Here is a 24996-nt window from a genome sequence, read left to right as displayed (position 1 = left end):
GAAACTGAAAGGAGATTTATCAAAATTATTAAGGTAATTAGCTAAGTAATGAATCACAGGCAATTTTATGTTCATGTTTGTTTATCTCTTTTTCAAAATATTTTCCTCATATATGCAGAATCTAAAAAATAAAAACCAATAATAAGCTCACAGAAACAGAGAACAAATTGGTGGTTGCCAGCAAGGGGGCTGGGGAGTGGGTGAAATGGGTGAAGGGAGTCAAAAGTACAAACTTCCAGTTACAAAATACATAACTATAACAATACTGTGTTGCATATTTGAAAGTGGCTAAGAGAATAAATTTTAAAAATCTCATCACAAGAAAAAACATGTAACTGTATTGTTACAGTATACACATATACAGTATAGTTATACTGTATACTGTATATAGTTATATAGTATAACTATAGTTATACTATACTATACTATATTATACTGTAGCTATGTATGTTCAGATGGATGTTAACCAGACTTATTGTCGTGATAGTGTTATAGTACATGTAAATGTGAAATCATTATATTGTACACCTGAAACTCATATAACGTTTTTGTCAGTTATACCTCAGTATAAAGAAGGAAACAAGGATATTAATTTCAGTTTTGTTACTACTACTACTATATAGTCTTGGGAGAGTCACAATTTCTCATATACTTAGTTTTCATGTTAACCAATTATAATATATGATATTTATATCCTTTACTGAATTAAAAGTTGAGATACGCTCTTCAGATTATTTCACAGAGAAAAGCAGCCTTGGACTGAGAGCTAGGAGATTAAATGTCCATTCTCAGTTCCAGTCCTAATTTCTTATTGATTCTAGGCTAGACAATGTATTAGGAGCTAATAGCATGTCTGTATATGAAGAAGTGGGATATGACAGACTCCAAAGTCTCAATGAGTTTAATATTCCATGATTCTTTGAGTATGGCCTCTATAACAATTTCATATGTCAGAATATTGCCATTGGCAAAAATTTCCTCATATGTAAAAAAACTTGATCCAGCTCTGATGCCCTGTTGAATCTAGAGCTCACTGCAGTGTGAAACCTATACTTCATCTGGAAAAGCACATAATTATTCAGTCTATGCCCCTCACAGTGTGTATAACTTCTCTAAGTCTCCCTTGTTCAAAGATGACAAGCACATAAAAATGTATGGTGATTGTAAACTGACCATAAGCCAAACAACTGAATTTGATATTTATTCAGACCCCAGGATTGATGCTGTCTGTGTCAAGTTAATGGGGAAGAAAAGTCTTCATGAAGCTGGATGTGAAGCATTGCACATCCGCAGCTTATTCTGAAAGAAGATTTGAAACAGAAAAGAATGATTCATATTCATAAAAAAGGCTTTATCATATTTTCCATTCTCCCTTAGGATCTTTGCCACATGTTCCCCTTGCCTTCACGGGAAGTGGCGTCTCTAATGAAGCAAGAAACGTACAGGTGAGTCTGAAATAGATGCTGTGATAGGACCAGAGACTTTTTAGAGAATTTGTGAAAAGAGGTTAAGACTCCAATTAAGTAATCGTATTTTGTAAGACCCCGACAAAGCATTACCAGGCCACAGGTTAAGTGTTCCTGGACCTTCCTAGATTGAACATGAAGTTTAAGCCATAAAATAGGCCTCATCCCCTGCACATGCAGCTGAACTGGAAGTTTATTAGAGCATCACACAGCATGGAGAAAAGCGGCCAGCTCCACTGACCACAATAATACCATGTCATTAGTTTTGCAGAACACAGAGATAGATCTGGAATTTTTAGTAGATCAAGGGATTAAGAAAAAAGCACTTTGCTTGATATTTTCTGGGGGCACTAGTAAAAAGCCATTCCTAACCTCTATTCATTTCTTTACAAATGAGGGGCATGGTTTCCTAGAGCACTTGAAAACACTCATCAGAAATGTTCTGCATAAACAAAGTGTCAGTGTTCTCATTATAATCACTGTTATTAAATGATATTACCATGCTCTGTCTAGGTCTCAGCCCACAAACTTTATTGGTTGTGATAAGAAAGCTGTCCTCACAAGGAAGAGGAAAAATTACAGTTGTCTTTTTCCAACTAATAGCATGTTCTGATCACCTGCAGTTGAAAAAACAATTTTTTTCTCAAGTGGGAGAAAAACAAAGACATATTTTAGTTTAGCTATCATTCTTTTGAGACACGCATAATTTTTTGTCAAAGTCTTGGCCTACATGGAAAGTATCCCTTTACATACACATTTTAAGCACAAATTCTGTTTATCTGTGTTTATATGTACCTCATACATTATTTTGTATGGTTACTGTGAAAAAGAAAACACAAAACAACTAATTAATTACAGGCACAATTTCATGAAAGCCTGATCACAAATTCTAAACCAGGATGTAGATGCATCATTAATATAAGAACTGTTCTTCCAACATACGTTTTGATTTGGATTTCCAAACAGCAGCCCAAAATATGACTAAACTAGATCTTTTTACCTAATTTAAGACAGGAAAAACTTGGTTCATTCTAAGACTGACTGGAAAATTATTCATATAATTTTAAATTCGTGGTTAAAAATTATGCAAAAGTTAAAATATTATAAAGTAGCCGCTTAATATTCCTTTCACATCATTTGAGTGCTTTACAAATGTTTAAATTACTTAAATACTATGCAAATTAAGTGCTTTATACAAGCAGTCGCCAACTTGTGCAGGGATTGTATTCCCACACTTGAATAAAGTGATTTGGAGAATTTTTCCATAAAAGCATTCTCAGGCATATGCTGAGGGTTTAGGACTTCTTCACAACCGTGGCTTTAATGTAGTTGAACTTTAGTACAAATATTTTTAAACTGATATTTAACCCATAATTCTTAATGGTGAAATGTGTATGAAGTTGAAAGTCAGGGGGCTGTGGTCCCGTGATGCTGTCATAGATCCATCTTATTACGGTCTCTCCACTCTGTCATTTTTAGCATGTCAGTTTTGTCCATCAGCCACTTCCTCCATGGACACAGGACAGCTACCAGTAGCAACTCAGCAAAATGCTTCTTAGTTCACATCCACTGGAAGACAGGGAAATCTCTCCCTCAACTAAGGAATATAACGTCCTCCCTTCAGTCCTCCTGGACAACCTTGCAACATGTGCTCACCTCCAGACCATAATGGTTTGTCAGGGAAACTGCCTTAACTGAATCATGAAGTAACCCTGGAACTCAGGACAAAGGTTTCCAAAATGAGAGAGTTGTGTTAAAAAGATGGAAGAGAGCAATGGGCTTTGGGATTTAGGATGCAGCTTTAGGGATTGGGGAAGAACAGCACTAGAGACCGTAAGAAGAGATGAGGAAAGAATGGTGAATGGTAACAACTGTTCAAATCAGTGAATTCTTTGTAAGTTATCTGTTGACAGTTTAGGGAATATTCATATTTTCTTAATAAAATATGTATGTAGGGTCATGTTTCCAGAAATTATTGCAACTAATTGGAGAATCTGCCCAAAAAATCAGGCTAAGAATTATCCTAAAACGCCATCACATCTGTTCTTTTCAAAGGCTTCCTTAAAATCCTGGTTGCTGGTATGGAAGGTTATCTTTCCTCTAAAACTGTCAGCATCTACAGAACATTTCTTCCAGGAACACATGATGCTCCAAATTTTTACCTGGCATTAGCATTACCATTACCCGTTAGACTACACAATTTGAGGTTATAGCACATGATAGGCAATGACTCCCTAAATAAAGATGACCCAAATACTTTTCAAATTAAATGTTACAGGGAACTGGTTAGTTTGGCATCTCAGTCTGAGCAAGTTGGGTTTATACTGAGAAACCAATGGAGATGTCGAGGAGCAAGAATTATGATGTTTCCGATACAATGTTTAACATTTTATGTTTTGATTCAAAATATACATTTTTTCTCATCATCCTACAGAATGCTGGAAGGAACCATAGAGTATAACAAGATACCATTTTTTAAAGTTTTTTTTTTTTTTAACCTTTGGTATCAATGTACTATAACTTTAAATTGTGGGTTGTGCAAGCATTTGCCACAAAGTAGTAGTAGAAAATAAGGAATATTCTCATCCTACATGTGATGCTTTAGCTATCAATATCCAACACTAACTCATCTAAGTATAAAAAAGGATTCATGACAGGTAACAAAGGTATGTCCTGAAATAATGCCCCCCTCCTTTTTTTTTTTTTAAAAAGGAAAGCTCTATCATCATTGTCTTTTTAAAAAAATAGGCATTTTATTTCAACCCTGTTCAATTTAACTTTCAAGATATCTAAATGTTAAACTATCAGTATGCAAGCAGGTACACATTTGTATGATTTCACAAGAACGATTGTACAGAGTGGCTGTCAGTTTAAAAAGGGAGCACATAAACATCTCATTAACTTGTAGATCAATACCACAAATGCAACTATAAAATCATGGACAAATTTTATTATACCTAAGGTTATTACTAATCAATTTCACTTTTTGCAGAAACAAAAAAAAGATGGAAACTCTTGTCTGACATTCTCTAACAGAATACTTCCATGACTAAATTCAATTTTATTCAAGATGGTTGTATGCCCATTGCCTCTGTTGGCTACTTTTAACAAGATGATAATAAGAATAAAGAGGTGAGAATGATTAACATACAAACACTTCAGAAAGCATTCGGGCATTTTTAAATGAAGTTTTTGGCTATTTCCTCTGACTCCTCTGTCACTCAATGGCATCCTCTAGTATTAGTAATTATTAATTACTTACTAATATGACGACTACTTTATTTAGCTGAAGAAATAAAGTTTAGAATGATACTGTATTTTCTAGTATTTTAATATGCTAGTTGAGTTCATTTCAAAAGTGAGTTTTATCGAGTGGGTCACTTTAGCTTTTGTGAGGGAGAAGTAACATCACTTTGAATTCCAAAATGTGCGTGCTCTGCAGCCCAGTTATTTCTATCCTAACAGAAAATGCTGCTACAATTAATCTTGGGGTTTTTTTTTTTCCTGTTAAGTGGACAATATATAGTGGCTTTTTAATTCAGACATTTCTTGGTTAGAATGTTTCTGCTGGGGCACCTGCGTGGCTCAGTCGTTAAGCCACCGCCTTCGACCTAGGTCAAGATCTGGTCAAGCGTCCAGCATTGGGCTCCCTTCTGGCGGGAAGCCTGCTTCTCCCTCTCTCACTCTGCTTGTGTTCCCTCTCTCGCTCTCTCTTCTTTCTATCAAATAAATAAAATCTTAAAAAAAAGTTTCTGCCTACTTGTGAATTTTGTGGCAATAATAATAATAATAATCAAATAGTTTCATAATAAAGAAATGGTCACTACCTTATATTAGAAAGAAGTAGGAAGTCAAAATAATCTGTACTACAAGAAAAAAAATTCTTCTGTTCAATAATAGATCTTTATAATAGAACTTTCTGTGAAGATAGAAATGGTAGCTATCTGTGTTATTTACTATATTAGCCACTGGCTACATGTGGCCATTGAGTAGTTGAAAGGTGACTGAATGAAGGGACTATATTTTTAATTTTAGCTAATTTGAATTTAAATAGCCCCACATGGCTAGTGGTCATAGGAGCCATGATCTATGGTGTAATATGTTACTGGTTTCTACAATTTCAGAATTACTGATAGAGCTAACTAAGCCTTTGTTAACATATATAAATGTATTCTTGAGTAGGCAAAAATGTACTAAAAATGTTATAATCTCTAAAGGCACTAATATGTTTGGGTACTTTATATTTAAAGAGACATCAATTTACTTCTTACATATATTTACATAAATATACACACATATATGCATGTATATGTTTATTAGTATCAACTGTATTTGCTTAAATTAATTGTGATATCAAGAATCATCAATCTTTAGTACTTTGCAATAATATAGGTTTGTTTCCGACTCTTGTTTTTCAGGATTTAGTTGTAAGTGGGTTCTGGGACCAAGTTAAAGAAGGGGCTACTATCAAAAAATTACCAATTTCTTGGCAGAGAGAACAGTGGTGGAACCAAACAGGCTCTCAAAGTTTTTGTTTGCTCATTTGAATTTAAATAGCCCCATACGGCTAATAATAATAATGATATTATTATTATTAAATTCAAAGCTTTTGTTCGGAAGTGGCATATGTCACCTGTGTCACATTTCAGCAGCTAAGTCAAGACACATGGACAAGCCTGATATGAGTGGTGCTGAGACTATTATCTTCCTTCAGAAATAACCTGGTAGAGAAGGATCTGATCGAGAAGGGCAGGAAATATCTTGACAATAATATAATTTATTTTATATATATTTTTATTTTATATATTTTATTTATATATTTGTATATCATATATTTTATTTTATATATTTTATTTTATTTTTATATATTTATTTTATATATAAAGATACAGATATGGATACACCACAAATATTATATATTTTATTTATATATTTATGTATATTATATATTTTTATATATTTTATTTTATTTTTATATATATATATATATAAAGATACAGATATACCACACATGTATAAGTATACATATATGCTTACACAGTTTCATTACAAAAGATATTTGAATCATATACATATATATAACAATTATACATAAAACCAATGTAATGTCAAAAAAATGAAGAATTGAGAATACAAGAAAAATAAGATATAGTCAAAAAAGAAGAAGTATATAAATATCAAATCACAGGCCCTTTACAATTGGTAGAGTTGGATTGTAAAATGGATTCCAAACTTTCTAGTATATTAAAAGAGGGATACATAATAATTTCTTTCATTTATATCAATGATAAGACAAAAATAAATCCACTTGCTAGAGAAACAGCTCTTATTGGTAAAACAATTTATGAAAGCACTATGTGATAATGAAAAATATTACCTCAGAATAAATATATCCTAAATACATACCACTACAATAAATAAATAGCCCTAATGCCTAGTAGGCATTCAGCAGATATATACTGAATGAGAAGAAAAGACAAGACAAGACAAGACAGAAATGTCATTTCCTGTAAAAGTAACGTGGAAAATTACTTAATGTGTAATGTTAAGGCTCAACAAAATAAAATATCTTTTACAAGAAGGCAAATATATAAACAATTATATGACTTGAAACAAGTTTAGCATGTATAGAAGAATGAATGGACAAATCATTTATGTAAGAAAGGAAGAATTATTAAATCATTTCATGGAAAAAAATGATTCTTTATTGGTTAAGTAACATCAGAATCATAATAAAATTTTACGAGAATGTTTAATCTAAATTGTACACTTTAAATTGGATACTTGGGTAGTTGGTGTAGTTCTACGTACATTTTAAGAACTTATAAAATACCTAACTATCAAAAGAATTCAATGCTAGAGATGCCAACAAGTCTCAAAAGAAATGTACTAAAGGACAAAAGGCATATTAGATATTTCCTTATAAATATCTATGTGCTACATACAGAAATTGGTTATAGTGTCAGAATCTAGGAATTTCCTAAACTAAAAACGTTTAATATATTAAATAATAAATTTATGTTAAACTTAAATAATTGCAAATAATAAATTATGATAATATTATGCCTATTTATGTTATATTTATTTATTCATAATAAATTATAATTAAAGAATTAGAGAGGGCTTCCTTTACTTAGCTCATTCTCTCTTTATATAGGTCTGCATTATCCAGTATATAACTACTAGCTGCATGTGGCTACTGAATGCTTGATTGCCAGTATGAACTGAGATGTAAGTATAAGATAAACACTACATTTTTTTAAAGAAGCTTTTAACTTAAAAGAATGTAAATGATCTCACTAGTAATTTTATATTGATTACATATAAATAAATGAAATTACTTATATTTTATAAATAACAGACTAAAGCATATAAATCAAATTAATTTCACCTTTTTTGTTTTTTTTTTAAATATGGTTACTAGGAAACTTAAAATTGCATATATGACTAATGTTTGTGGTTTACATTATAGCACTAATGAATGGATAATTCTGAGAGGAGACATGATAGACCAATTTTACACATTCTTAAATGCTGGTTCAATTTAGATTAAATTTAGAAATAGATAAACAAGAGCACAAATGTATCTTATCACAGGGCAAGACACAGGGAAGTGTGCAACATAATCTGTATCCTAAGATTGGCTGACAGAGGCCTCAATTATTGATAACATTTACTGAGTGCTTACTAAGTACCTGATATAGTACATACGCCATCCCATTTAATACTCATAAAACTCCTATGAGGTAAAGACTAAATCAGGACCACAGGCATTTCCTGTATATTTTTCCATGGTCATTTGCCAAAAAATATATAATAATAATAGTTATTATTATTATTATTTTGTATTTAGTTAAAGTCTGCAAACTTGGGACTCTTTTATTTCAGTATCTTTCCTTTAGTTTTGAGATAGAGTTAATAGTAAAGAAATGTTAAAACATTAAAAAGTAAAGGTGGTTAGGGAATGTATGCTTGCAGAAGAATCCTGTGATTGACAAGATTAAAACATAAAGTAAACTAATTATTAAGTAAGGAGAGAGAGAGAGAGCATAGCCTCAGAGAAGGACTAAATGGGACTAGTCCATTGACACTTTTTAAGACCCTATTTCCTAAAGTAATGCACTTGGTTAAGATCTCGGACAAGCCCCAAGGAAGGGTATTGCATGCTGGCCTTAACTGGAGGCAGTGGTAATCACTGGTAATTACAATGTGAGTCAGTAACAGATTTGTGCATTTGTTTTACTCTGCATTCTCTCACTCCATCTTTGAGTATCTATATTTTCTCACCTTTTATTTAAAATTTCCAGAAGTTGTTCTAAGTCCACTTTTCTTGAAGAGACTAGTATAAAGGTTATTGTTTGTTTTGCTTTCTGTCTTCCTCATTATCACAAAATCAGAACCCCCAACTGCAATAGGAGTTTATACTATGTTTTGTTCTGACATCTCCTTTTGTATGGGCCACCACTAGGGAAACCTCCTTAACTGTGAATTTTAAAGCTTCAGGTAAACTACAAGTGTCTCATAAATCTAATCCTGTTATAGGAGACCCTTAAGGGTCTCCCACTCTTAAGGGATACCCCCTGAGACTTTCAAGAATTCTCAAAGTCAAGAGTACTATGATGGCACATAATTTATTCCTTAACAATCCAAAATGCAGGGGAAAAAAGTATGTAAGTGGATCTCTTCAGACACTTAACAGTTCTACAAACACAAGGCCAAAATCATGTACGGAGCTGTTTGAGAGATAAGAACTGTTCTTCTTAGGTCTCTTATACTGCTCACCAACATTATCACCCAGTTATTTTCTGGAAACTATTTCACAAAGCAACAAAGTTTCCATCATGTCATGAGTGTAACTATTTAGAAGATGATGAAGAGAGAACAATTAAGCCCAAATTGACATAGTTTGCCAACTAGAAAAAATGGGGTGGGAAGATAACCCCAACCAACTTCAAAGCATGAGATTCAATTTCAGTTGTGGTAAATCACAAATTATTACATGTTATTGTGCCTAAAGATTGTTTGCAAAATAATGAAAAGAAATTTGTTTAAGACCAAATGTAAAGGATTATTCAAGCAATTTAATTGAAATTGAATTGTATTGTGGTATATTTGAATGCTAGTTAACTATTATAGCATTCCTTAGAAAAGTATGTAATTATTATTAAACCTTATTTATGCAATCTAGAGCAAGGTTTTATTGAGTGGCTAATGTAGAAGCAAATAGATCAAAATTTCGTACCCAAAATTCAGAGCACCTGCTCACATGACCTTCCAATTTGTGGGACATATTTTAATCACTCTTTCATTTTCTCTCTCTATGGTCGGTTAATATAAGAATTCTAATAAACTCTTAATCCTCATCCAATGAGCCCATTATCTCTCTGAGTTTTAGCCCTTCTAATAACTGCTTATGTCTTTGTGATGCCCACCAGAAATCCCCTAAGTGAATTTCACACATGCCATGTAGCTTTAATGTTTGTCTGATGCAATAACCAACAGATTTATTGAATGCAACATGAACCATGAATCAATATTTGTCTTTGTTTTAAAAAAGGTTTAATGATTCTATTGATAAAAAAAATAGTTGGTTGTTAGACACATATTTAGCCCCTTTTCTATTCTACTTCTAGAAATAAGAGAATTCCCTTCTCAGGTAAGCAAAAATGTAAAATATGTTCTTCAACAGCTTCAATATAACAATTGATGAGTTCTTTATTAATGGCTTATGATAGAACCTCCAAATGTTCACAGATAAATCTCCCGCTTTCCTCTTACCATCTCTTTCTCTGAACCATAGCACATTAAAATGCACACAAACACAATTCCCTCTATTTAGTTCTGCACCTAGGTATTTAATGATTTTTCCATTCATACAGATTATAAATTGGTAGAATACTATGTTCCTTTCATTTAATTAGAGAAGTGCATTTGCAGAGTGAAATAAATGTTAGCTAACATTATTTGTATTCCAGGGATTCATTTTCCATCCCTTCTAACTAACTTAAATGCCATGCTGCGTTTCTGGATTCGTTAACAACTCCAGGCACATTTCCCTCCACTTGCCTCTGTCAACCCAGCAAGCTGTTCCTTTTGACTTCAAAGTGTGAATATTTTTGCTTCATCATCAGTTTTGTAATCTGAAGGGAGAGTTGGCTTACCTAAAAAGAAACCATACTTTCCAATGAAAACAATAGAATAGGGATGTTAATTACCACTTCCTTTTAAAATATGTATGCCTTTTCCTCCAAAAAGAAAAAGACAAGGGAACTTTCTTTTGTAAAAGAATAAAAGCAAAGTGTAAAAGAGATCTCCAAACAGTGTTAATTATATTTTTAAAATTCAGGGTATTAAAATTACAACACAATATCAGCTGAATTATTTATGCATTCAGACAATTATTCAGATCAGAAATTGAACAGTTTCAAAAATATTAAAATGTTGCTAAACAAAAGCTCCCAAGTTGCTCATCATTTCTGCAAAGTTGCCTGGATATACCTCAATGCCCGATGTAAAAGTATCACTTTGTATTCATTGTATTGGCTTTGCTTTCTACTAGCGGGTTCTAATTGTTTTGGCAGTTCTGATTTTAGCTTCCAATGGCACATAATCCATCTTGCTTGCTTACCACATAGCCAACCATGAAGAATCTTTTCACCTTACAGAACACAAAGTTGAGTTGAATCTAAAATGCAAATACTACAGTGTTTCAAATACTTATCAGAAAACAACATTCATTTCCAATTCACTTTACTGACTTTTTTCCCTAAGTGACTCTCTAAATTTTAGTCAACTTATGGCTCTGCAGGAAGATGGAAACATTCATTATACTTGGAAGAATCATTTGATTTCTTAAAGCTATACTTCAAATAAAAGGTTTAATAAGGAAATAAATAGACTGAAATAAAACTACTATTTTTTAAGGCTCCCATTGAATTGGGGAAATCATTAGAGTTAGTGCTCCAGAGCTTTTTTCACTTTGTTCTAATCAGTCATTTAAATTTCTAAGTTAGTTATATTTATTATGAATAAATGAAAACACATGCTAGTATCTGAGGACTTACATGCTTGGCAGTGTATAAAATGTTTTCTTGCAATATCTTCTTTGATCTCCCCCAGGAACTTATAAGGTATATATCATCTCTCCATTTTATAAGTAAAGGAAGACTGGCACAGAAGTGAAGCAACATGTTCAATGTCACTAAGCCCATACGCTCAGGCTTTGCTCTCTACTGCCAATCATGCTTATTTCCTTGGCTTAAGAAGATTTTATTTCTGCTCCATTAGATAAAGGACCTTACAAACTACCTTTATATTCTATAGTAATTACTAACCTCACATTGAAATTTGGAACTGCAGAAGTGTTTAATTATTTATGGTTCATCTAAGCATAGTTTAATTATGGTTCACCTAAGCATAGTTTAAAACCAAAGATGGGATTTTTTTAAGTTGCACTTTGGATTTTTTCCCATTCTTTTTATTTCTGCATAATTACAAAACGAATACATGCATAGCCTTTACTTCACTATTTCTCCCTACCCCCCTCTCCAGGGTCACTGCCTTCAGAATAATATGTGTGTATCACATCATATATATTTATCAGAATACAAGAAAGATCATATGAAAATAAGTAGTTTTGTTTTGTGATTTTCTCAATAAATGGAAAATACTGTGTATTTCATTCTGCAATTTTATTTCTTCACTTAATAATACGTCTTGGAGAATTTTCACTACATCTACATTTGTCTCATTATTTCAAAATACATAGTATGGATATTTTTAGATTATATAATCATTCTTCTATTAATAGATATCTATATTGCTTTCATATGTTTATTATTTGGAACAATGCAACAATAATTGTTCTTATGAATGCACCCATGGGCGAATTTTCTAAGACAGACAGTGGTAAGTGGAATTGCTAGGTCAAAAAGTTATTCATAAGGAGCAGAAGAGAAGTTATTTCTTCATATAATATGATTAATTTTTTATCTTTCTTTTTTTTTATTTTGTCCTTGATGAATTAAATAGCTTATTTTAAAATTTGAATAATTTTTATCTTTATTAGGATTAACAACTGCTTTATGTATTTATTGGTCATTTTTATTTCTGTAAATTTTCTATTCCTATAATTTGCTTATTTTTTTCAAGGAGTATTGTTCATTTGTTCATGGAGGATTTTTAAGGAAGATTCCATATATTTGAGCTAACAAAGTATGTTATTAAAAATTTAATTGTTAAAGATTAAGTTCTTGGAGTCATTTTTTGGTAAAAAAAAAAAAAAGAAAAGAAAGCTTGGATGTGATGTCTTCATTTCTGTATAGCCAGAATCACTCGAATATTTTCCATTCCATAGATTATACTCTTCTTTTAATAAGTATTCTTTTCAATAGATTTTAATTCCTATGGCTTTTTTTCTGAAAACAATAGCCATATCTTTTAATTCTAATGTGATTTTGATGTTTCTACTCCCAGAGAAGTCTAAAAGCGTAAGCAGTTTCGTGAATGATTTAGAGATCCAATCTTTTTGCTTAGGTGGTTCACTAAAAGGGTAGGAAAACTCAGTCTTCAAGGAATTCTTATCCTATAAGAAGTAAAATGCATTTATTGGACTCCTCTTGGCTCTGCCAGTCATGAACTACTTAACAGACAAATGAAGTTATACTAAGTCAAGTGGATAATACTGGATAAGTTCCAGAACTCAAAGTCTGTCTTCATATAAAGATATGCTAATTCAAATGATATACCTAAAGTCTTGAAGTTACTTATAGCATGATTTTGAGGAGAGAAAAATAATTAAGAAGCTAGAGGTAATTCCAAGATTCTGCTGGTAAGAGAATAGAACTTTGACCTAAAATGCACTTCCTTGGGGAACAAGGCAAAGAATCTAGCTTGTTTTCATGGTCTCACATAATTAAGCTAATGTGTGAGCCTCAAGACTTAGAATGTTTCTGTCAAGGATCACTGTTTCTGATCATCACACATCCTCTGGATATAATTCAGTGTGACCACTAGCACCGCAAGTTGTACACTAGAAATATCCAAAGGAAGAATTCACATTTTTAGAATGTGCATGAGCCTCTTTACCCCATTTTCTACCATTATACAGAAAACAGTTAAAATATGCAGAGAGATCTTAAAATTCTTTATGTATTATAAAAAAAAAATTACCTGTTTTCTCCTGACTGAGAAGCAGCTACAAATTTATACTTCCATAAAGGATTTTAAAGGATTTTTTATTGACAACAAGAAGATTATGGATAGTTCTATCACACACAGGACATCTGGTATCTTCTTCCTTGCCAAGATCTATAAATGGCTTAAATTGTCACTTAATATAGTAAAAGCCAACTTTTTTTGAAGCCAAACAATAATAGTCAACATAGCAACAACCGTAGAAGACTCCACTATTAGTGGTTATAGAATTATATGCCAGAATAAAAGGTTTAAGATTAACTCAAGTTCAAAGTAAGACTACAACAATAGCCAATTTATTCATTTTATTATATAAAATCTTACATCTTTATACACAATTTATGGCTTGTATACATGTCTTAGCTATCTACTGCTGCATAACATATCATCTCAAAATGTAGTGGTTTAAAACAGCATTTTGTTATCTCCACCATTCTGTGAATCAACAGGCCCAGTTCCCTATCATATTATCTGGTCTGCAATGTCTAAGAATGCTCACTACAGGCAGAGGACTTTGGTAGAGAAAGTCAGGCTCTGCTGGGATGTTGGACATCCTGGTGGTCTCTCCAACAAGATAGCGTTAAGTTCCGGGTATGACTTCCCCAATGGGCTGCATGAAAAAATCATCTCCCCTCTCTCCCAGGGCCTTTCCCTCATAAACTCCTTAGATTAGACTCCTGAAAAGCTTAACAAAACCTCACTCTTCTTTGGTTTAAATTGAGCAATTTAAACTTAGCCTGAGAACCCCAAAGTCCTCCACCCAGGGACACTAATTAAGGCATGTGCCCCACTCCTCCCAGTTCTCTTTGCTGCACCTTGCTTTGACCTCCCGTGTGGTCTCTCCAGGCTTGCTATGTATTTTCTCAAAGACTTCTCTATTTCAATTCTCTTGTGGTCTTTTGTTGAACCTCAGCTGACCATCTGACACCCTAGTGTTTAACTTAAAAAATGTTAATCTAATAAAATTACGACAGAGGCCATCTTTGGAGAATAACTACCACAGTTCATCCTTTGGCCAAAGATAATACCCATCTCTTCTCCCATTGCCAACATACACTTACCAGACTCCCTAAACCCTCAAAGATTCACCCCATTTCAATCTCTGGATTACACTTTAAGTCCAGGTTCACATGATATAAGGTTCTGCTGTAGTTGAGGTTACTTGTGGGGGACCACCTCTTGATCAGAAGACAAAGCACAGTCGCCATTTCACTTCGCTCAGAAGGCAGGGGTCTGTTGCTTTGGACCCAAATATGTTTTCTGGGTGGTCCTTCTTGGCTGCTGGTCCTGTGATCTGGAGTTTTGACGCTACACTCTCAGTCATTTTCTTTTCTTAAGAATAGCTCACAGGTGCCTGGGTGGTTTAGTCGGTTAAGTGTCTGCCTTTGGGTCTTAGGCCTTTGATCTCAGGGTCCCGGTGTGAAGTCCCTCACCGGGCTCTCTGCTTACAGAGGAGCCTTCTTGTCCCTCTAAATCTCCCTCTGTGCTTGCATGCTCTCCCCCCTCCCCAAATAAATAAATAAAATCTTCTAAAAAAGGAAAAAAGAAAAGAAAGAAATAGCTCGTGTTTGCTGCTGAATAGTGTTCTCAGCCTGTTTCCTGCCAGGAAGAAGTTTGGGGCTCAAAGCCTTTTTGTTTTAAATGCTCTGTTCCTTTCTGTCCCAACGGTTATAATTCTTTTAAAACCTGTGGATTTGTTATGTATAAATTATAATGAAGTTCACTAGACAAAAGTGACAGTCACGTGTTTTCTGAGTGGGATCTTTATTTTGGGTCAGTAGTGAGGATACGCAGGCTCACAGCAGAGAAGGTGAGTATGTTTTAAGAGACTTAGATGTAATTTCTACTGAGAGAAAAAAACGAGACATTCTTTTACAATTTTCTGAAGCCTCAAGAAAGTTCCAGTCCCCCCTTTGGTCTCATCTTGAACTAGAGGCCACAATACTTTACCGGTAGCATTCTGGCTTTAGTATTTTTTCCTAAATTAAAAAATTTTATTTTCTATTATCCCCCAAGCCAAATTATTTCATACCTGTTTGCAGTGAATGCCTCCCACCGATGGAACAATCAATTTTGCATTTCTAGATTTTTATATAAAGAAAATCATTTATTGTTTGCTCTCTGTCTTCTCTGGCTCAGCTGCATGCCTTTGGGATTGACTCATGCCTTTGTATTCCTTTTCATTGCTAAGTAATATTCCATTATATGGCTATATAACAGTATGTTTATCTATTCATCTGTGAAAGAATATTAGGTTGTTTCTTGTTTGGAGTTACAATAAATACAGAAGATATAAATATTTATGTACATGTCTTTGTGAGGATATATACTTTATACTTTCATTCCTCCTCAGTATTTTCCTTCAAGTCAAATGGCAAAGTCTTACAGAAGATTTATACAGAACTTCTTTTAAAAACTTGTCATCTAGGGGTGCCTGGGTGGCTCAGTCAGTTGAGCATGAGCTCATGGCTCAAGTCATGATCTCAGGGTTGTGGGATCAAGTCCCACATTAAGCTCTGTGCTCAGCAGAATGTCTGCTTGAGATTCTCTCTCTCTCTCTCCCTTCTTCTGTGTCCTTCCCCCATGCTCTTTCTTGCTCTTCTTGCTAAAATAAATATATCAATCTTTTTAAAAAATCTGTCATGTGGTTTTTTAAAAAGTTGTATCATTTAATTCCCATAAGCATTGTATGAGAGTTCCAGTTCCTTCACAAGCACAGCAAAAGCTGATCCTGTTAGTCATTTTAACGTTAGCTATTTGGTAACTCATTGTGATTTAATTACTGACAAAGGTGATTTTAAATGTAGAGCAGTTTTTTGGTTTTTGGTTTTTTCCCCAAACATTTATGAACCATTTTGTTTTTTTTTTTGTTTTTTTTTTTTTTTTTTTATATTTTTTTTTTTTTTTTATATGAACCATTTTGAATGCTTCCTTTGTAAACTGGTCAAATTTGTTTTTCTTTTTCTTTTTTTTTTTTTCAGTTGTGTTGTCCTCTCATTGTTGAGTTGTAAGATATTTTTTTAATGTATAAGAAATACACATGTTTTTTAGATACATGTATATAATATTTTCTCTCAGACTAGGGCATTTCTTTTCATCTTTAATAGAGTATCTTGAAAAGAGAAAACATTTTTATATCTGGTGGCAATCAACTTAACTTTTTAAAAATGGTTGATTCTTGTTGTTTCCTATTTTTTAAAAATCTTTGCTTCCCAAATTACAAATATTTTATTTTTGCTTCTAAAAATTATGTAACTTAGGATTTTTGATTTGGGTTTATGACTCATCTTAAGTTATTAAGTTATTTTAAGTTATTTTTTGTGTATAGTGTGAAGTTAAGGTGGAGGTACATTCCTTTTTCCCAGGAAATATCAAGCTGTTCCATAAATACCAGTTGTTTCAATACCTTTGATAAAAAGATTATCTATTTCCATTGAATTATGTTGGCACCTTTGTCGAAAATCAGTTGACTATTTATGTGTGTATTTCTCCGCTCTTTCATGCTGCATTGATTTTAGGCTTAGCCTTATTCTAGTACTATAATGTTTTGATTACTGTGGCTTTATTAGTAGTATTGGAATGAATTTCTATTTTTATGAACTCAGCTGAGTTTTTATTGGGATTGAGTTAAATGTATAGATCAATATATGTTATACATTATAAATTATTTTTTCAGAATGAAACATCTTAGAAAGTTTTCTATCTAGTGTACTTCTCTCTTTTAGATCTGATTTGGTGTTATCTTTAATATATGAAAATATTTTTAAAATGTAATAGTTAAAATATCTCATTTGAGTATTAAAGATGAAGAAAAATTGCTGAACCAATATAGGCATTTTTCAAAAATCAGAACCTTAAGAATACTAAGAAATATAGCCCAAAAGAAAAGAATATCTTTAATGAAGGGGATCATTAGGAATATTGTGCTTTATATATACATATATATAATGTATATATTATATTTATTTATTTTTTTTTTAAGTAGGCTCCATGCCCAGCATGGAGCTCAGTGTGGGACTTGAACTTATGACCCTGAGACCAAGACCTGAGCTGAGATCAAGAATCAGATACCTAACGGACCACCCAGCTGCTACTATTATGCTTAATAATAACTTATAGAACAATAGGCAAACAATAGGTAAATAATAATTTATAGAACAATAGGCAAATAACTAATTACTTTTCATAATTAATTACAATTGTTAAATTTTCTGAACTGGCCATTATGACTGTACATCAAACTTATTCATGGAATTCTCATGTGCTTTCTCTGATAGGCTGAAATTTGCTGATATTTAAGGCACTGAAAGAGCCCTATCCACTCTCCCTTAGTAGGGAATGGCGTAAGGAAGCATATTTGTCATAAAAATTTATAACATTTTATTAAAAACATCAGCAACTGATAATTCTAGGTATTTCATAAAATATTGTAAATTTTATAGTTAGCACCTGAGGCAGTCCTCTCAAAAAGTGCTATTTTATAAACCATGTTAAAAAAAAGTACAAGGAGGGGTTGCCTGCATGGCTCAGTGGGTTAAGCCTCTGCTTTTAGCTCAGGTCATGATCTCAGGGTCCTGGGATCAAAACCCGCATAGAGCTCTCAGCTCGGTGGGGAGCCTGCTTCCCCCTCTCTCTCTGCCCTCTGTGTCAAATAAATAAATAAAATCTTAAAAAAAAAATGTACAGGGGCTTCTGGGTGGCTCAGTTGGTTAAGTGTCTGCCTTTGGCTCAGGTCATGATCTCAGGGTCCTGGGATTGAGATCCTGCACTGGGTTACCAGTTTAGTGGGGAACCTGCTTCTCCCTCTCCCTCTGCTCCTCCCTCTCCGTTCCTCCACGTGTGCTCTCTCTCTCAAATAAATAAAATCTTCAAAAAAAAAAAAAAAAGTACACGCATAAACAGACTTATTTTTCTGAGGTAACAAAAGGCAAAATTACCCTGTTTTACTATGGTTTTCATCCTGCTTATCTGAACAGTTAGTATAATCATAATGTCTTAAACAGCTTGGCCATTGGTTATTGTTTCAAAAGGCTTCCAGGAATATTCAATATAATAGAATCGAAATCAGGATCTCAAAGAGATAAATGCATTCTCATATCCATTGCAGCACTATTCACAATAGTCAAGATGTGAAAACAAGCCAAATACCCATTGGCAGGGGAATGGACAACGAAAATGTGGTATATGCATATAATGGAATACTGTTCAGCCTTAAAGGAGAAGAAAATTCTGCAATATGCAAAAACATAGTTGAATCCTGGGTACATGATACTAAATGAAATGAGCCAGTCATAAAAAGAAAAATACTGCATGATTCTACTTATAAGCAGTATTTAAATACTCAAATTCATAGAATCAAAGAGTGGAATTATGGTTGCCAGAGGCTGGAAGGAGGGGAAAATAAAATTATTAATCAATGAATATGAAGTTTCAGTTAAGGAAGATGAAGAAGTTCTAGGGATCACCCATACAACATTGTACCTGTATTCAATAATACTGTATTATACCCTTGATATGTTAAGAAGGTAGGTCTCTTGTTAAATGTTCCTACCACGGTAAAGAAAATTTTTTAAAAACCTTATTCTCAGATTATTGTCACTGTTAAACCAATCTGGGAGCTCCCTGGAAAAGCTCCTTTTATAGCCTGACTCCATCCAGTCTGGGAATGGCCCTATCACTAGACAATTATTGAAAACAATCAGCAGCAATTATTTAACATTGCATCTTCCTAAAACCGTGATACAGTTTAAGATACAGGTGAAGTCTCCATATTCTAAATACCCTCAACTTTCTTGTTTGATTTATCTCTGACTCTCTCCAGCACTCTTGCATGAATACATACTCCCTCCAAACCTCACCTTCTTCCTTTAGCCAGAAAGCCAAAATCTTGCCTATCTATTCATGCAGATAAAAAGCCCCAGAAATCACTAAGCCATGGCGTTGCGCTGCTGCAGTCACCATGGTTTTCATATGACATCATCATTATAATAGTATGTTTCAATGAAATTGAAATAGTATGTTTACATACTATTATATACTATATATATACACATATATAGTATATATATGTATATATATAGTATATATATAATATATATATACTATTACTCCTGCAAAGGAAATGCTTTTCCCTGTTCATCTCAACAGTCCTGCTGTGTGTGTGTGTGTGTGAAGAACTCCATATTTATACACACACTATTTCTGGGGTCTCTTTTTTGAATGTATCAGAGAGAACAAATGACATACAGAATATCATCACAACTAACACAAAATGTGTCTCATTCCTTATCAGTACAAATATCAACATGGCATAAGTCTCATAAAGGGAAGACATCAGTGTTTATTCTGAAATTTAAGAGTCTGAGACAATGTTCTTAAGATAAGAAGTCAGTCTGCCACAGTGTCAGGTAGATAGGTAGTTGGAGGATAGATGATGATTGATGATAGATAGGCAGACAGATAGATAAATATCCTGACAGGAAACACAAAGGTTCTTTAAAAAAAATTTATTTATTTATTTGACACAGAGAGAGAGAGATCACAAGTAGGCAGAGAGGTAGGCAGAGGGGGAGGGGGAAGCAGGCCTCCTTTCTGAGCAGAGAGCCTGATGCGGGGCTCGATCCCAGGACCCTGAGATCATGACCTGAGCCGAAGGCAGAGGCTTAACCCACTGAGCCACCCAGGCACCCCAAACACAAAGTTTCTAAAACAGAACACAGTTTATTCTCACAGAGCATCTTAGCACTGGTGAGGCTATAAAAGGCATCACTACTAAAATCATTCTAAATAAATGGCAATAATTGGCTAATTATTTAGGGGAAACTGAGGATTTTGCACAAACAGAAGGACTGTACCACAGACTCACAAAAGTATCACACTCAGAGCTTGACTGGCACACTGCCCCATCCTCCCATCTGGAGAGGGAGAGGCTTTTATTCTGAGATATAAGCAACTACTACAGGAGAGAGAAGTCTCTGAATCTCTCTGAAGGAATATAACTACCTTCCAGAACATGTTTGCTATTCGATCATCCTTTAACCAAATTTGCCAGTGGTCATTGCTCAGAATGTTTAGACCATGAAGAAACATGAAAGCATTCACAGAGACTGGCCTTTCAACAATCAGATCTAGGGATTGAAGCTTAACAGTCTAGTGACCTTTACTGATTTATTTTACTACTTACTATTACTGAATAATGAAAAGTTCGGTAGGCTAATGTGTAAATGGGAAAAAAAATAAAATGCTTTCTTCACCATTATTGAAATTTTGATTAAAGAAATCAATGATATTCATAATTATTGTCTTACTCTAAGCTACCTGAACTTTTAGAGTTAATCACTTACTGGTAGTAACCTGATACTAAAATATATTTTCAGACTGTAGTTCTCATTTGAAAATAAGGTGTTTTTTTTTTAACATTTTTATCCCTAAATCTTTTCTTGAAACTCACAACAAAAACAATCATGCTTCAGAGATTCTCTCTTGTTATTACTGAATAGGTAATACATTTTTATATCTTACAAATTCTGTTCAGACCAGGTTATTTTACTTGATCCTTGTTACCTTCTGCCCACTTGCCCAGAATATGGCAAAACATTAGAAAAATAAAGTTGACTTTATTTACTTTGATATAGCAAAGATATTTTCAAATACATTTCAAAATCAAAACAAAATATCTCTAATATCTAGGTCACACTTTAGAAATAAAACTTCAGTGTCCTGAGCATTACTAATGTTAATCATTTAGGACCCTCTCACAGCCATTGTGATTTTTTTGAAGATTTTATTTATTTATTTGAGAGAGAGAGAGTGAGTGAGCAGGGGGAGAGGCAGAGGGAGAAGCAGACTCCCTACTGAGCAGGGAGCCTGACAAGGGGTTCAATCCCAGGACCCTAAGATCATGACCTGAGCTGAAGGCAGACACTTAACCACCTGAGCCACCCATCTGGGTGGTTCATCATTAACTAGAAATGATAGAGTTTGGTTAAGCCCTTAGGCAGAAAAGGAGAGGTCTGGAGAGAGAACAACCTCTCACTATGAGAGCCCCCATAGTGATTCTTTTTAAAGTATAAATCATATCATGCCACATCTCTGCCCCCACTTTTGACGGCTCCCCATCTTAGTCATAGAAAAAAATCAGAGCCCTTTCAATGGCCTAGAATAGCTTTCATGGTCTGACCATCTCGAGTGATAGCTGTTTTCTGTTTCTTTTATTTTGTTGTATCTACACATTCCAACTAATTGATGGATGATTTGATAAATTCAGTATGATTGGCATGTAGCCTAGAAATGTCCTAGAGTTATTTAGCTCTGCACTGAAACTGAATAAATTCTGTATGTAATCCAACTGGTTTCCCCTGGGAGGTTTTTTAATTGTCATGAAAATGTGTTCTCTTGCTCAGCCCCAGACAAAGACTTATTAAACTTCTTTTCAGGACAGTCATACACTCATGCAAGACATGGTATCTGAAGTACAGACTATCCCAGGTCTAACAAAGGAGCTAAGCTGTGTACATCAATATTAATATTTGCAAAGTAGCAAAAGAAAGAAATGAAATCCTAAGTAATTCAAGGGAACTGTTGTGAAGATTGCTTGATTACTTGCCCAAATGGAAAATTTTCCTGAGTGAAGTTAGGAATATCTAGAGACATAGTTCTGCTCTATCTCAGAGGAAGACAAAGCAGCAGCAGAGCGACACTAATTTTATAAAGTTCAAACAAAAAGTTAGAAGTGATGCCTATATACATACAGGTATACTGGCATAGCATAGTCTTTGGTTACCTGGTTAGCACAAAGAACTACAGATTCAGTGCAGATCCAACTAGGAAAATGGCATACAACACCTGTCTCCCCCAACAATGTGTCAGCAACACCATTTTTGTGTGAAAAGAAAAATGTGGTCGTTTCTAAACTTATGCTACTAATGTACCTATTCACAATGCCTTTCAACTAGAGGAAGTGATTTTATTTCAAATCATGAAATTTGCATACAAAATTGAGCTTTCAGGTGAGGTCTCATAAATTCCCTTTTGATAGGGTTTTTCTTTTCTTTCTTTTTTTGTTTTATTTTGGTTTTTTTTTTTTGTTTGTTTACAATATGTGTTATTTCTTTGGATTTTGTCTTTACAACCACCTTACGATGAAAGTACTGTTGCTCTGCTCTGTCCATGATGAAAACAATAAGCACGGATATAAAGCAAGGAGAAATAGTGCAGAAAAGTTGCTAGAGATGATCATACACCACCTTTCTGGGAGACACCACAGGACCATAAGGAGTGCCTGGACTCTCCTGACTACACTGGCTGCACTCTAGGAACTTTGGGCAAGTCTCTTCAGCTATGAAATGGTGACAGTGATCCCTATATCACAAGGTCGTGTTACAGGAGCTAAATGAGGTGAAGTACACAAAGCCACGGTCTACTATTATCATAGTTCCTAGGAAAGCACAATTTAAAACATGTGTGTGGGCATATGTACCAATAACCCAAGTGCTAGAAAATTCTGAGAATCATCATTTTGGACTGAGTTTCTGGCTTTCTCCAAATGCTTCTCATTTTGAACTATTTCCTGAAAAGCCTATGTTGCCAATCAAATCTGAATTACTGCTTACCCCTACAGACCACTTTCTTGAAGACTGATTACCTTTTAACTATGATTTGAGATTTAGTTTTCATAATAGGAAATACCAGTTTTGCAGAGTGGCCTGGCAGGGCTCTATAGAACGGCTTCAGTCAAGCTGACATGCGCTTTTATTAACCATATTTCCTGTAGCTGCACAGACAATGAGAAATCCACTTCTGTGAGCAGAACCAATTATAGCTGAACAGGTACACTTTTTCTCCAGTCTGGTCATGATGTCAAATGTTTGATTAGAAAGGTCTTGTGCTTTCAGCAAAATGGGGGTGAATTTCTTTCCATTTGCAAGAACAAGCTATGTTTGCCTTTCATTTCATAGTCTCTTAGTATCTTAATTCTGGTCTCTCAATGTCAAATAAGAGTTGCAAATGCAACGCCCTTGAGATGGGGAAACAATATTGCTATATGTGTTTCAAAACAGACTGAGCCAGCTTCTGGGTGGAATAAGCAGCACTAGGGTATGAATCAGATGTACTGTGGGATCTAAGAGAGAAGAGAGACCAAGGTGCACATGAACACTATGTTCCAGCGGAGGCAATATGGGGATGGACCTGGTAGCCCTGGAGAGGAATCTTGAGAAGACTGTCAAATATAGGGAAATGTTAGCATGAAACAGATAAAAAGGCGCATGGAAATATTGCCTGTGCGTATATAATATGGTGATATGACCACAGCAAATCAGGTTTTAGAAGTGCAGGACTGAAATAAGGAAGGGCAATTCTAAAAAGAGGCAGTTTGGGGGAAAATCCTCTCATGGAAGGTTGAAAAAAAAAAAGAGAGAGAGAAAATGTAGGATTCCCACTAAATGTAGGATTATAAAGACAAATTAGGCTACATGAAATCAAGCATTACAGACAAAGGCCCCTCTTCAGCTGCCCAAAAGAGAAACTTAACAGAAATGTCAAGGATGACCACCATCTCCCCAAAATACTGTAAGCTCATTTTTGGACTTCCTCTTCTCTTAAGAATTCTTCAGCTATAGAAAAGCAATCTGTTGATATTTCAAGGGTCTCAAATGAAGATTTTTCAGTTACTTTTAACTCTTTACTGACCAGAGTATAAATACAGAATCATAGATTGGTAGAATAATTAAGCTAAAAAAATCGATAATTTACTCTAACCTCATTTTACAGTCAAGAATGAAGAATGTGAAGATTATCCCATATCCCATGGCGAACCAGTAACATAGCCAGGATAATAATCACATCCTCCTGATTTCTAGACAGTATTTTTTCCCCCACAGTTCTCTAAAATTAAATTTTCAATATTTTCAAAAGAGAATTATACCCATATAAAGTCCAAGAGAAGAAACTTCTGTTAATAAAGAGAATCTAGGTAGGGATAAGCTAAATTTAAAGGGTCAGCAGCAGAGAGTTATGAAATGAAGATTCTTTATTGAAAGTAAGAGGAGAAAAATGCAACCCAGAAAGAAAAACCTTTTGCTTTGTACTTTAATATACATCTACAACTAACCATTGCTGCCCTGTAGCTGCCCAAGAAAGCATCATGTATAGCAATGTCCCCCTAGTTGGTTTCCCTGTTTCCATCCTTGCTCCCCTATTAACAGCAGCACAGAAGTAGAATGAGTCCTTTTAAACGTAATTGTCACTCCCCGACCCAATCTTCCAATCGCTTCTTGTCTCATAAAGTTAAGCCAAAATTACTACATTTGACCTACAAAGACCTACACAATTTGCT

The 24996-nt window shown here is 34.1% G+C and overlaps 1 protein-coding gene across 1 annotated transcript in view; it reads right to left on the bottom strand.

The window, feature by feature from the left end:
• Nucleotides 1–24996, bottom strand: part of THEMIS (thymocyte selection associated) — a 199245-nt gene that overhangs the window by 43240 nt on the left and 131009 nt on the right. The window lies entirely within an intron of this gene.

Source organism: Meles meles, chromosome 5, assembly GCF_922984935.1.
Source record: "Meles meles chromosome 5, mMelMel3.1 paternal haplotype, whole genome shotgun sequence".
NCBI lineage: Eukaryota > Metazoa > Chordata > Mammalia > Carnivora > Mustelidae > Meles > Meles meles.
The sequence above is the reverse complement of the archived record's forward strand: the minus strand, read 5'-3'. Positions and strand labels throughout refer to the sequence as shown.